This window comes from Cetorhinus maximus, chromosome 23 (genome assembly GCF_964194155.1).
Source record: "Cetorhinus maximus chromosome 23, sCetMax3.hap1.1, whole genome shotgun sequence".
NCBI classification, from domain to species: domain Eukaryota; kingdom Metazoa; phylum Chordata; class Chondrichthyes; order Lamniformes; family Cetorhinidae; genus Cetorhinus; species Cetorhinus maximus.
The window spans coordinates 30543320-30557613 of NC_135901.1; the positions used below are offsets into that span (position 1 = coordinate 30543320).

Genomic DNA, 14294 nt, shown 5'->3' on the forward strand with positions numbered 1-14294 from the left:
CATCTTCTTGTAATAAATACAAATTGCAAAACTGTTGTGATAGCGTGGCCAAGTTTCCCTTGTGGATTTGGTCCACCTGGCACACATCATCTCCCACATCATAACACCCCAGTCACAACATTAGACATATCTTTGTCCTCTTATACTGTATTGTCCAGGGGGAAAGACTCTAATGAAATAAAATAAGGGGCACTTAAGCCGTGGGGGAGGCATGGGTGGGGGGTGAGATGCTTGTGACCGTGAAGCAGGTTGGGGGTGTTTGGGTTTCAATATGAGAGGAGCTGGGGAGGAAGTGTCTAGAGACAATAATAGTGGGAGCAGTGGGGTTTAAAATCAACTAAAACTTACAACGTTTCTTGTTCAATCACAACTTCATCATCTCTCTGCTGGCCGACTCACTCACTTGCTGTCGCACTCGAATCACTCAAACTCACCCTGGAGACTCAGGGATCAGTTTCTCACAGGCTGTCCTAAAAATATGGGCAAAAATACAAAATAAGGAGGAATCCCTTAAAATACAGGACAGTTAAACACCCTGAAATTGACGCCTTAAATGTCAGCCATCTCCTGGGGAGACCACCCGTTTTATTGTGAAAATTAGGAAAGAGACCATCCTTTTAGCCAGACAAATAAATGTGTCAAGCTGAGGGAGCAAAGGATGTCAATGTCTTTAAGAGAGAGAGAGAGACCTGGGCCAACCTTTCCAGAGTCTGCACCCTCCCTGGATTCACTTCCTTTCCCTTCAGTTCCTGCAAGTCAACAATTTCCCCCCAGAATGAGAAAAGAAATGGAAAGGGGGAGAAAAGAAAGTGTTTTACTCACAGATGTTGGACACAGGAGGAAGTTTCAGTCTGTGTGAAGCTCAATTTTCATTCACACAAAGACCGCGCTCTGAATGGCTGGAGGACCAGAGTCCTTCCGGTCCTCCGACCCTCCCCATTGGTCAAACCCTCAGCATGACGGGAGGGGGCGGGCTCTCCCCGCACATGCGCAGCTTCCCCTCTCCCGGACTCAGAGCGGCTTCTCGCTCTGGCTGGAGCCGTCAGCCGGTTGCCTGGAAACTTTGGCTCGAGGAGACGGAGGGGGAGCGGGAACAATGGGTGGGGGCGGGGCTCCCGTGTCCGCGCGCCTGGCCTGTGGACTGGAGCTCGAGGATAAAAGCAAAAAACTGCGGATGCTGGAAATCCAAAACAAAAATAAAAATACCTGGAAAAACTCAGCAGCTCTGACAGCATCTGCGGAGAGGAAACAGTTAACGTTTCGAGTCCGTATGACTCTTCAAAAGAACTAAGGAAAAATAGAAAAGAGGTGAAATATAAGCTGGTTTAAGGGGGGGTGGGACAGGTAGAGCTGGATAGAGGGTCAGTGATAGGTGGAGAAAACCAAAAGATGTCACAGACAAAAGGACAAAGAGGTGTTGAAGGTGGTGATATTATCTAAAGGAATGTGATCATTAAGGGTAGAAAGCAGGACAAGCAAGGTACAGATAGCCCTGGGGGAAGGGATCGAAATAGGCTAAAAGGTAGAGATAAAACAATGAATGGAAATACATTTAAAAATAATGGAAAGAGGTGGGAAAAGAAAAATCTACATAAATTATTGGAAAAAAGGGGGATCGGAAAGGGGGTGGGGATGAAGGAGAAAGTTCATGATCTAAAATTGTTGAACTCAATATTCAGTCTGGAAGGCTGTAAAGTGCCTAGTCGGAAAGTGAGGTGCTGTTCCTCCAGTTTGCGTTGACCTTCACTGGAACAATGCAGCAGGCCAAGGATGGACATGTGGGCATGAGAGCAGGATGGAGTGTTGAAATGGCAAGCAACAGGGAGGTCTGGGTAATGCTTGCGGACAGACCGAAGGTGTTCTGCAAAGCAGTCACCCAGTCTGCGTTTGGTCTCTCCAATGTAGAGGAAACCACATTGGGAGCAGCGAATGCAATAGACTAAATTGAGGGAAGTGCAAGTGAAATGCTGCTTCACTTGAAAGGAGTGTTTGGGCCCTTGGATGGTGAGGAGAGGGTAAGTAAAGGGGCAGGTGTTGCACCTTCTGCGGTTGCATGGAAAGGTGCCGTCGGAGGGGGTTGAGGTGTAGGGGGTGATGGAGGAGTGGACCAGGGTGCCCCGGAGGAACGATCCCTGCGGAATGCCGCCGGGGGGATGAAGGGAAGATGTGTTTGGTGGTGGCATCATGCTGGAGTTGGCGGAAATGGCGGAGGATGATCCTTTGAATGTGGAGGCTGGTGGGCTGATAAGTGAGGACAAGGGGGACCCAATCATGGTTCTGGGAGGGAGAGGAAGGTGTGAGGGCGGATGCGCGGGAGATGGGCCGGACACGGTTGAGGGCCCTGTCAACCACCATGGGTGCAAAACCTCGGTTAAGGAAGAAGGAAGACATGTCAGAGGAACCGTTTTTGAAAGTGGCATCATCAGAACAGATGCGACGGAGGCAAAGGAACTGAAAGAATGGGATGGAGTCCTTACAGGAAGCGGGGTGTGAGGAGCTGTCGTCAAGGTAGCTGTGGGAGTCGGTAGGCTTGTAATGAATATTGGTGGACAGTCTATCACCAGAAATTGAGACAGAGAGTCAAGGAAGGGAAGGGAAGTGTCAGTGGTGGAGCACGTGAAAATGATGGAGGGGTGGAAATTGGATGCAAAACTAATAAATTTTTGCAGGTCCAGATGAGAGCATGAAGCAGCACCGAAGCAGTCATCTATGTACGGGAGAAAGAGTTGTGAGAGGTGGCCGGGGTAGGACTGGAACAAGGAACGTTCCACGTACCCCATAAAGAGACAGGCATAACTGGGGCCCATGCGGGTACCCATAGCCACACCTTTTATTTGGAGGAATTGAGAGGAGTTTAAGGAGAAATTGTTCAGTGAGAAAACAAGTTAAGCCAGACGGAGGAGAGTAGTGGTGGATGGGGATTGTTCGGGCCTCTGTTCGAGGAAGAAGCGGAGAGCCTTCAGACCATCCCGGTGGGGGATGGAGGTGTAGAGGGTTTGGACGTCCATGGTGAAGAGGAGGCGGTTGGAACCCGAGGACGTCACTGCGCAGCAGAGTGATTCCTATTGGCTGGTTCGGGAAGGGTTCCATTGTGGACGTCACAATGAGGAAGTTGGACAATGAGCTTCAGACTGAAACTTCCTCTGGGCAACATCTGTGAGGAAATCAATGTTTCCCCCTTTCCATTTCTTTTCTCATTCTGGGGGTAAGTTGTTAACTTGCAGGAACCGAAGGGAAAGGAAGTGAATCCAGGGAGGGTGCAGACTCTGGAAAGGTTGGCCCAGGTCTCTCTCTCTCTCTCTCTGTCTCTTAAAGACATTGACATCCTTTGCGCCCTCAGCTTGACACATTTATTTGTCTGGCTAAAAGGATGGACTCTTTCCTAATGTTCACAATTAAAGGGGTGATTTCCCCAGGAGATGGCTGACATTTAAGAAGACAGTTTCAGGGTGATTAACTGTCCTGTATTTTAAGGGATTGCTCCTTATTTTGCCTTTTGCCCTGTATTTCTAGGACAGCCTGTGGGAATCTCCAGGGTGAGAACAAAGAACAAAGAAAAGTACAGCACAGGAACAGGCCCTTCGGCCCTCCAAGCCTGCGCCGATCATATTGCCCGTCAACTAAAACATTTTCCACTTCCGGGGTCCATATCCCTCTATTCCCATCCTATTTATTTATTCGTCAAGCTGCCTCTTAAACACCACTATCGTACCTGCTTCCACCACCTCCTCTGGCAGCGAATTCCAGACACTCACTACCCTCTGCGTAAACAACTTGCCCCGCACATCACCTTTATAGTTTTCTCCTCTCACCTTAAATCTATGTCCCCCAGTAATTGACTCTTCCACCCTGGGAAAAAGCTTCTGACTATCTACTCTGTCCATGCCACTCATAATTTTGTAAACTTCTATCAAGTCGCCCCTCAATCTACGTCGCTCTAGTGAGATCAAACCGAGTTTCTCCAACCTCTCCTCATAGCTAATAACCTCCAGACCAGGCAGCATCCTGGTAAACCTCCTCTGCACCCTCTCCAACGCCTCCATATCCTTCTGGTAATGTGGTGACCAGAATTGCACGCAATATTCCAAGTGTGGCCTATGCAAGGTTCTATACAGCTGCAGCATGCCTTCCCAGCTTTTATACTCAATAACCCTGCCAATGAAGGCAAGCATGCCATATGCCTTCCTGACTACCTTATCCACCTACGTTGCCACTTTCAGTGACCTGTGGACCTGTACACCCAGATCTCTCTGCCCATCAATGCACTTAAGGGTTCTGCCATTTACTGTATAATTCCTGCCTGTATTAGACCTTCCAAAATGCATTACCTCGTATTTGTCCGGATTAAATTCCATCTGCCATTTCTCCGCCCAAGTCTATATCTGATCTATATCCCGTTGTATCCTCTGACAATAGTCTTCACTATTTGCAACTCCTCCAACCTTAGTGTCATCTGCAAACTTACTAATTAGCCTAGTTACATTTTCCTCCAAATCATTTATGTATACTGCAAACAGCAGAGGTCCCAGCACTGATCCCTGCGGAACTCCACTAGTCACAGCTCTCCATTCAGAAAAGCACCCTTCCACTGCTACCCTCTGTCTTCTATGACCAAGCCAATTCTGTATCCATCTTGCCAGCTCACCTCTGATCCCATGCGACTTTACCTTCTGTACCAGTCTGCCATGAGGGACCTTGTCAAAGGCCTTACTGAAATCCATGTATATAACATCCACTGCCCTTCCATCGTCGATCATCTTTGTCATTTCCTTGAAAAACTCGATCAAGTTAGTGAGACACGACCTCCCCTTCACAAAACCATGCTGCCTCTCACTAATACGCCCATTTGCTTCCAAATGGTAGTAAATCCTGTCACGAAGAATTTTTTCCAATAATTTCCCTACCACTGACGTAAGGCTCACCGGCCTGTGGTTTCCTGGATTATCCCTGCTACCTTTCTTAAACAATGGAACAACATTGGCCATTCTCCAGTCCTCTGGGACCTCACCCATAGCCAGTGAGGATACAAAGATTTCTGTCAAGGCCCCAGCGATCTCCTCCCTTGCCACCCTCAGTACTCTGGGGTAGATCCCATCTGGCCCTGGGGACTTATCCACCTTAATATTCTTCAAGACGCCTAACATCTCTTTTTTGATCTCAACATGATCCAGGCTATCTACACACTCCCCTAGACAAATCAACCGCTAAGTCCTTCTCTTTGGTGAATACTGATGAGAAGTATTCATTCAGTATCTCTCCCATTTCTTCTGGCTCTACACACAGATTCCCACCTCTGTCCCTGAGTGGGCCTACCCTTTCCCTGGCTACCCTCTTGCTTTTTACATATGTATAAAAGGCCTTGGGATTTTCCTTAATCCTGGTTGCCAGTGTCTTTTCATGACCCCTTTTAGCCCTCCTGACTCCTTGCTTAAGTTTCTTCCTACTTTCTTTGTATTCTCCACGGGCTTCATCTGTTCCCAGCCTTCTAGCCCTTACGAATGCTTCCCTTTTCTTTTTGACTAATCTCACAATATCCTTCGTTATCCAAGGTTCCTGAACTTGCCATGCTTATCCTTCATCCTAGCAGGAACATGCCGGTCCTGAATTCTTATCAACTGATGTTTGAAAGCCCCCCACATGTCAGTTGTTGATTTGCCCTCAAACATCCACCCCCAGTCTAGATTCCTCAGTTCCTGCCTAAAATTGTTATAATTAGCCTTCCCCCAATTAAGCACCTTAACCCGAGGACTCCTGTTATCCTTATCCACCAGTACCTTGAAACTTACTGAATTATGGTCACTTTTCCCGAAATGCTCTCCTACTGAAACTTCGACCACCTGGCCGGGTTCATTCCCTAATACCAGGTCCAGTATTGCCCCTTCCCTAGTTGGACTATCTACATATTGTCTCAGGAAGCCCTCCTGGATGCACCTTACAAATTCTGCACTATCCAAACCCCAAGCACTAAGTGATTCCCAGTCAATATAGGGAAAGTTAAAATCACCCACCATAACAACCTTATTGCTTTTACATCTTTCCAAAATCTGCCAACATAACTGTTCCTCAATCTCCCGCCGGCAATTGGGAGGCCTATAGTAAACCCCCAACATTGTGACTGCACCCTTCCTATTCCAGAGCTCTACCCATATTGCCTCACTGCATGAGCCCAACGAGGTGTCCTCCTGTCGTACAGCTGTGATATTCCCCTTAACCAGCAGTGCAACTCCCCCACCTCTTCTACCTCCCTCTCTATCCTGCCTGAAACATCTAAATCCTGGAATGTTTATCTGCCAATCCTGTCCATCCTTCAACCAAGTCTCTGTAATAGCAATAACACCATAGTCCCAAGTTCTAATCCAAGCTCTAAACTCATCTGCCTTGCCTGTTATACTTCTCACATTGAAACAAATGCATTTCAGACCCCCAGTCCCACTGTGTTCAGTAATTTCTCCCTGCCTGCCCTTCCTCTTAGTCCTACTGGCCATATTCACTGGTTCCCAGTCCTTTATTTCACCTGCTGACCTATTGCTCTGGTTCCCACCCCCCTGCCATACTAGTTAAACCCTCCTGAGTGACACTAGCAAACCTCGCAGCCAGGATATTGATGCCCCTCCGGTTTAGATGCAACCCATCCTTCTTGTACAGGTCCCACCTGCCCCGGAAGAGATCCCACTGATCCAGATATCGGAAACCCTCCCTCCTATACCATCTGTTCAGCCACGTGTTCAGCTGCACTATCTTCCTATTTCTAGCCTCACTGGCACATGGCACAGGGAGTAATCCTGAGATTACAACCCTAGAGGTCCTGTTTTTTAACTTTCTGCCTAACTCCCTGAACTCCCGCTCCAGGGCCTCGTCACTCTTCCTGCCTATGTTGTTAGTACCAATGCGTACCACGACCTCTGGCTGTTCTCCCTCCCCCTTCAGAATGTCCCGTACCCGATCAGAGACATCCTGGACCCTGGCACCAGGGAGGCAACATACCACCCTGGTGTCTCTTTCATGACCACAGAAGCGCCTATCTGAGCCCCTGACTATAGAGTCCCCTATGACAATTGCTCTTCTGTGCTTTGACCCCCCCTGCTGAACAACAGAGACAGCCGCGGTGCCACTACTCGGACTACTGCTTTTGATTTCCCCTGATAGGCCATCCCCACCAACAGTATCCAAAATGGTATACCTGTTAGAGTGATTCAAGTGGGACTGCAAGTGAGTGAGTCGGCCAGCAGAGAGATGATGATGTTGTGACTAAACAAGATAAGTTATAAGTTTTATTTTAAATCCCACCCCTCCCACTATTATTGTCTCAGGACCCCTCCTCCCTCCTCCCCATCCCCTCTCATATTGAAACCCAAACCCCCATCCAACCTGCTCTCACAGTCACCAGTATCCCACCACCACCCACTCCCCCACCCATGTCTCCAACCCCACGGCTGAAGTGTCTGTTATTTTATTTTGTAAGACTTCTGCCCCCTGGACAATATAGTAATAGAGGACAAAGATATGTCTAATGTTGTCATTGGGGACACTTTAGATATATTATTCATAGTTCTGTAATTCATTTCATTTATTATCCTTTCTAGTCTTGGAGGAGAGTACTGCAGGTACTTAATATATTTCCAGTGATAGTCATTATGACACAGAAGGAGTCCATTTGATAACTTGAGTCCAGACTGACTCTCTGTAGAGTGACCCAGGCAGTCCCATTCCCCCTTCTATATCCCCATTCCCCTGCATGTTCATTTCCTTCAAATGTCAATTCAATTTCATTTTGAAATTATTGATCATTTCTGGAACCACCACCCTCATAGGCTGTGGCTTCCAGGACATCACCACTGGCTGTTGAAATAAAGTTCTTCCCCACAGCATCATGTGTCTCTAATCATGTAACAGAGTCCTGTGTATTCGACATATTTTTAGTGCAGTACTATTGGGTGTATATGAGGTACAGCAGGGTGAGAATGGAGTGAGAGTGTGTGGGATGGAGGTTTACAGCCTTTGGGGAGCGAGGAAAGAATATTCCATAGAAACGAGAATTGTCTGTTCTGAATTTCTATCCTGTACTGACAGTGATGACTTTTGTAAACTCCTTTAACAGGATATTCGAAGGGGAGGATTTGCAGCCAGAAATCTCAAACTAATCTTCACATCAAGATCTGACAGAGTCATCCCATTCATCGGGAGCTGAATATGATCGGCTTTTGAATCTGGAAGGAGAAATATTTGTCTGTTCTGTCTGCTTGGAAAGGTTTCCAACATCAGTGTGACTGGAAAAGCACCAAGACACTCACATTCGAGTGAGAGTGTTCCAGTGCACTGACTCTGGAAAGAGCTTTCACCAAATACACAGCCTGAAAAAACATCATTCACAGTGGGGAGAGGCCATACACGTATTCTCTGTGTGGACAAGGCTTCAACTGATCGTCGAACCTGGAGAAACACAAGGACACATGCACCATGGAGAAACCATGGAAATGTGGGGACAGTGGGAAGGGATTCAAAGCCCCGTCTGAGCTGGAAACTCATCGACGCAGTCACACCGGGGAGAGGCCATTCATCTGCTCCAAGTGTGGGAAGGGATTCACTCAGTCATCCCACCAGCAGAGACACCAGCGAGTTCACTCTGGGGCGAGACCGTTCACCTGCTCTGAGTTTGGAAAGGGATTCACTGATTTATCTGTCCTGCGGATACATCGGCGAGTTCACACCGGGGAGAGACCCTTCACTTGCTCTGAGTGTGGGAAGGGATTCAATCAGTTATTCCACCTGCAGATACACCAGCGAGTTCACACTGGGGAGAGACCATTCACCTGCTCTGAGTGTGGGAAGGGATTTAGTGATTCATCCTCCCTGCTGACTCACCAGCGAGTTCACAGCGGGGAGAGGCCATTCACCTGCTCTGAGCGTGGAAAGGGATTCATTCTATCATCTCACCTGCAGAGACACCAGCGAGTTCACACTGGGGAGAGGCCATTCACCTGCTCTGAGTGTGGGAAGGGATTCATTCTGTTATCCCACCTGCTGACACACCAGTGAGTTCACACCGGGGAGAAGCCGTTCACCTGCTCCAAGTGTGGGAAGGGATTCAGTGACTCATCCAGCCGGCTGAGACACCAGCAAATTCATACCAGGGAGAGGCTGTTCACCTGCTCTGAGTGTGGGAAGGGATTCACTTGTTCATCCGAGCTGCTGAGACACCAGACAGTTCACACTGATTAGAGACCTTTTAGATGCTCTGACTGTAGGTGTTAATTGTATCAATTGAGGTTAAGTATATACAGGTGGGTGTCATGGATTGGATAGTTACTTGAGCACAGATAAAGAGACTCTTACTGACATAGAGTGGAGCCGAGTCAGGAGGTATATACCTGTAATGTTTCACTCAGTGAATAAATCTATACCAAGTATAGACTGGCTCCAGTTTACTCCTTCACCAACAGGCTGTTCGGATTATAACATGGTAACAGAGAATGCTTGTCTAATGGTGAAGGTTGGAAACTAAAGGAAAATAAAATTTCAGACAGAAACTTACAACCTGAGTAGCTTTTGTGAGAAATGACTGAAAGCAAGTGGGAATTGTCAGGGTCTGATTACCCGCCGATGTTCTCGGAGTCTGAGCCACACGACCAGTGGAAGAATGAAGTGGATATGTGGACACGGGTTACATCCCTACCAAGGAGGAAACAAGGTCTGGTCTTGGCATCGTCACTTCCCAACAAAAGTAAATCAGAAGCAAAGTATTTAGTGAGCTGGATGCCCATCAGTTGGATACTGACGAAGGTTTGGATCTTCTTTTTAGATTCATTGATGAGATTTACAAGAAAGATGTTCTACTGGATGCCTATGAAGCATAGTTGGACTTTGACAGGTTTTGAATGAGGGCGGAAGCATCTGTAGCATATCTGGATATCACAACAGAAGACAGGATTAGAACAGCACCAATAGGTGAATGAACCCCAGGGATGACCAGGGAACAGTTAACAGGTGTTTAAGAACAAAAATAAAAATACCTGGAAAAACTCAGCAGGTCTGGGAGCATCTGCGGAGAGGAACACAGTTAACGTTTCAAGTCCATATGACTCTTCAACAGAAGTCATAAGGACTCAAAACGTTAACAGTGTTCCTCGCCGCAGATGCTGCCAGACCTGCTGAGTTTTTCCAGGTATTTTTATTTTTGTTTTGGTTTTCCAGCATCCGCAGTTTTTTGCTTTTAACAGGTGTTTCAGGTCTGACTCAAAATATCATTATGTGATGAGCTGCCCAAAGTGGAAAATCAGGGTCTTCGAAGTGACACATGATACAGAGAATTCTGAGGCTGAAGATGATGATGATGATCACTCTGAAGGAATTGTACTAGTCACAAGGAGCTTCGGTCCAGTGATGAGTATGATAGTCACAGACTCATTCAGCTGTGCTGTGTTAGACAGTGGCTACACCTCGTCAGTATGTGGATTAGATTGGTGAAAATGTTACCCAGATTCACCTTGTACTGAGGATTGACACAAGGTTAAGGGGTATGAAAGTTCTACTTGTCTTGGTTTGGTGATGTCAACGCATTGAAGTCACTAAAAAGAGTGGGGATTCCCTGCAAAATAACTGGAGTCAGCCTCTTTATCAGTGTTAACTGTTAGACTTCACCCCGATGACACATTTGTGTAATTAATAAGGCTTATATTACCAAATTGTACTGTATGTAAGCTTAACGATGAACAGTCTTCAATTGCCTGGCTTTCAGTTCCAGATACTGTAATGTAGCTTTAAGAAAATAAAACTGGTGTTAAGGTCAGGAAGAGGTCAGAGCACCAGGTGTTCCAGGACACCCTGTTTAGATACAAGTTATAGTTCACAGTTAGAAGGGACTCCAAGCTGATTGGCTCATTTTGTTGTGGGGAAATGAGGAACACTTTTCCCATTGGTCAAGTCACAAATATTTGTTTAAGAAGTTGTTAGTTTTGTTGAACAGCTGCACCAACATGGGTTAAATGTTACAAAGTTACCTTCAAAAAGGTCCATTTGGTACCTCGAGTCCATGCCAACTCTGTAGAGCGATCCAGTCAGTCCCATTCCCCCTCTATATCCCTGCAAGTTTATTGCCTTCAAGTGCCCATCCAATTTTCTTTTGAAATCGTTCGTCATCTCTGATTGCACCACCTCATAGGCAGCGAGTTCCAGATCATTCTCACTCACTGTAAAAAAAAACTTCTTCCTCACATACCCCCCCACATCTCTCACTTAAAACCTTCAACCTGTGTCTCCTCATCCTTGGCGGGAACATCTTTTCTTTGCCCAGCTGATGTAAACCTGTCATAATCTTGTCCACCTCTATCAAATCTCCCCTCAACCTCCTTTGCTCCAAGGGGAACAGTCCCAGCCAGAACAAAGAAACAAGATATGTTCATGCCTGGAATAAAATGGGAATGTTTACAATTCCACTGGGCAGTGAAGGAATTGGAATAACTCACCTTGGGTGTAGTTGAATGGAATAGATCAATCTGGTATCCATGTAGATTCTAGTGAAATTCAGGGAAGTGTAGACAAGATGAATAAGTCGATATCTTTCTCTCGGAAATGTTTATATCATTTGCCTCTGAACCCTTTTTTTAAAAAAAACCACAGTTGAAATCCTGGCCACTAACTGAAATATCGGGACCGCACAGAGTGAGATCAGCAAAGCTCTTGAGGCGGACCCACCACCCCACCCCACACCACACACACACACCCCCGCTTCCTCCACTGCCCCCCCACTTCCCCCATGAACTTTGGATAAGATAACAACAAAGTGAAAAAATGTCTGTCATGCTACTGGGATACCAGTGTACGTGCAGATGTGATTTGATAAATGTTAAGCAACTAAAAGAAGGAAATTCATGGTGAAAGACATGGAAGAGTCCCAAACATACACAGCGACTTGACAAACAGTATGACATGAAATGGTTAATGTGGCCAGAGGAATGAGACAACATTTTGATGTGATCAGGGCATTGACACACACTCCAGAGAGAAACTGACTTTAAAACTGTCAGGATAGAATTAAAGACACCAGTCATTGTGAAAAGTGAATAAAACTAAACTGAAAGGGATAAAAAATTATGGATTGGGACAATTAGGGGCTTGGGAGAAATAATACTGAGTGACAACTCTCCACAAGTTGGTCAGGGGTAAGGAGAGAGCTGGAGAATCTTTTACATCCAGGCTTGATCTGTTGCTTGAAGCCAATGTCTTTATGTGCGAGTAACCTAGAACTCACAGCGCTCCTTCAGGAGAAAAGATCGAGTAGATGTTACCCCAGGCGGGGCCAGAACAGAGCTGGAAAATAATGGAGTGAAATTGAGTGAGGGGTCGGAGAGTTCTCCTCCCCTCAAGGTGCGGACTGTAAGAATCCTGGGGGACCCCCTACTTCGGGTTTTCTTGCTAATTAGTGAATATTTAATTAATAACTCTGACTGGCTGTGCATTTATTTTTAATTTGATTGTTACACTTCTCCTGTTTTTATTCCTGTTGTGATTACTCTCTGGGTGAGGATGGTTGACAGGTAACAGGATGGGATATTATGGTTTGGGTCTTCATTGACCATATGTTTTATTGATCCAAAAGGTGTAAAAGGAGCCAAACTTCAGCAGAAATCTGGCAGAGCTGAGAACAGACGACTTGCTATGTCGCCTGGGATGAAACATTTAAGTTATGAAGAGAGGTTGGATAGACTTGGGTTGTTTTCGTTGGAGCAGAGAAGACTGAGGGGCGACCTGATCGAGGTGGACAAGATTATGAGGGGCATGGACAAGGTGGATAGGGAGCAGCTGTTCCCCTGAGTTGAAGGGTCAGTCACAGGGGGCATAAGTTCAAGGTGAGGGGCAGGAAGTTTATGGGGGATGTGAGGAAAAACCTTTTTACCAGAGGGTGGTGACGGTCTGGAATGTGCTGCCTGGGAGAGTGGTGGAGGCGGGTTGCCTCACATCCTTTAAAAAGTACCTGGATGAGCACTTGGCACGTCATAACATTCAAGGCTATGGGCCAAGTGCTGGTAAATGGAATTAGGTAGGTAGGTCAGATGTTTTTCACGTGTCAGTGCAGACTCAATGGGCCAAACGGCCTCTTCTGCACTGTGTGATTCTGTGAACAGGGAGATGAACAGATCCCAGAGGACAGAGAAAACAAAAGTGCCTTGAATCCTAGACGACACCTGGGTGTCAAGGCCACCATGTTTTCACTGCTTGGTATGGGAATGCTGACTCCCTGTATCGGGGACGGAACGTGGGAAGCCAAGTGTTTGAGAGTTTGACGTGGCTTGGGCGGGTACAGATGGTTCAATGACAGGTTTTGTAATTGGTCCGTTCAAATGTTAGCTCAGCAATGATTGGGTTAAATCAATCTCTATAGACTTTGTGATGTAAAAAGGTATCAGAAGGGATTCCCCAAGCACAGAGATTTATAGAGGTTTTACATATTGCATTGACTGGTGCCATGGCATCTGGGGCCGACCAGGGAGCATTTACGTGGAGATGGTGCTTCTACCCAGAGTGTAATGGTAATGCTGCTGCACTTTGATACTACTGCTCAGACATGAGCATGTGTCAGGTCTTATTTATACTGAATAAAATCTAACCACTGTCACCAATAAGGGTTATCACTGTGAATCATTTCAGAGTTTGGGAAAAGGGGATAAAGGGTTAATTGGCTTCCTGAACCACATTTTCTAACATCGCTGTGTCAAAAATAAATTCTCATTTCTCCCTCTGGCTCCTTTGCCAATTACCTTAGAGGGACTCACTTACTGTAAAAGAGCCTGCCAACCCCTCTCACCCACTTTCCCTGAAGTGCATAAATCTAATCATGAAAAGCCCAGAAAAATCAAATATTTTTACTGATAAAAGTTTATTAATGAAACAAAACATGATTAAAAAAACAGAAAATTACTTGAGGATGAAAGACTACCAGAGTAAAATGATGTGCACAATATTCTGGACCCAAATGTTTTCTCTTCAATTCATCAGTCCCCTGTTCGCTGCCCTCTTTCTGGAACACCTCCACTCAGTGCACAAGCATGACCCTGACCTTCCAGTTGCTGCCATTATAATTCACCACCTTGCTCTCATGCTCACATTTCTGTCCTCAGCCTGCTGCAATGATCCCGAGAAGCCCAACACAAGCTGGACGAACAGCACCTCATCCTCCGATGAGGCACTTTACAGCCTTCTGGACTCAACATTGAGTTCAGCAACTTCAGACTGTCAACTCTGTCCTCCGTTTGGAACTATTTTTTGCGGCTGCGTTTGCTGCCAACGTGGGGCGTGCT

At 46.4% G+C, this 14294-nt stretch overlaps 3 protein-coding genes, 2 long non-coding RNA genes and 2 pseudogenes across 6 annotated transcripts in view; 4 read left to right on the top strand and 3 right to left on the bottom strand.

Annotated features, from left to right (window-relative positions):
* The window catches only part of LOC144697361 (uncharacterized), a 392999-nt gene that overhangs the window by 374939 nt on the left and 3766 nt on the right, over positions 1-14294 (bottom strand). The gene's annotated exons all lie outside the window — the stretch shown is intronic.
* Positions 1-14294, top strand: part of LOC144697960 (uncharacterized) — a 274230-nt gene that overhangs the window by 227876 nt on the left and 32060 nt on the right. The window lies entirely within an intron of this gene.
* Positions 1-14294, top strand: part of LOC144697288 (uncharacterized) — a 211873-nt gene that overhangs the window by 155075 nt on the left and 42504 nt on the right. The gene's annotated exons all lie outside the window — the stretch shown is intronic.
* LOC144696980 (uncharacterized) overlaps positions 1-14294 on the bottom strand; it is a 322849-nt gene that overhangs the window by 109797 nt on the left and 198758 nt on the right. The gene's annotated exons all lie outside the window — the stretch shown is intronic.
* Positions 1-14294, top strand: part of LOC144697362 (uncharacterized) — a 97220-nt gene that overhangs the window by 26807 nt on the left and 56119 nt on the right. The window lies entirely within an intron of this gene.
* LOC144697445 (uncharacterized) overlaps positions 1-14294 on the bottom strand; it is a 296141-nt pseudogene that overhangs the window by 3045 nt on the left and 278802 nt on the right. The window lies entirely within an intron of this gene.
* Positions 8359-9323, top strand: LOC144698466 (uncharacterized; annotated as a pseudogene).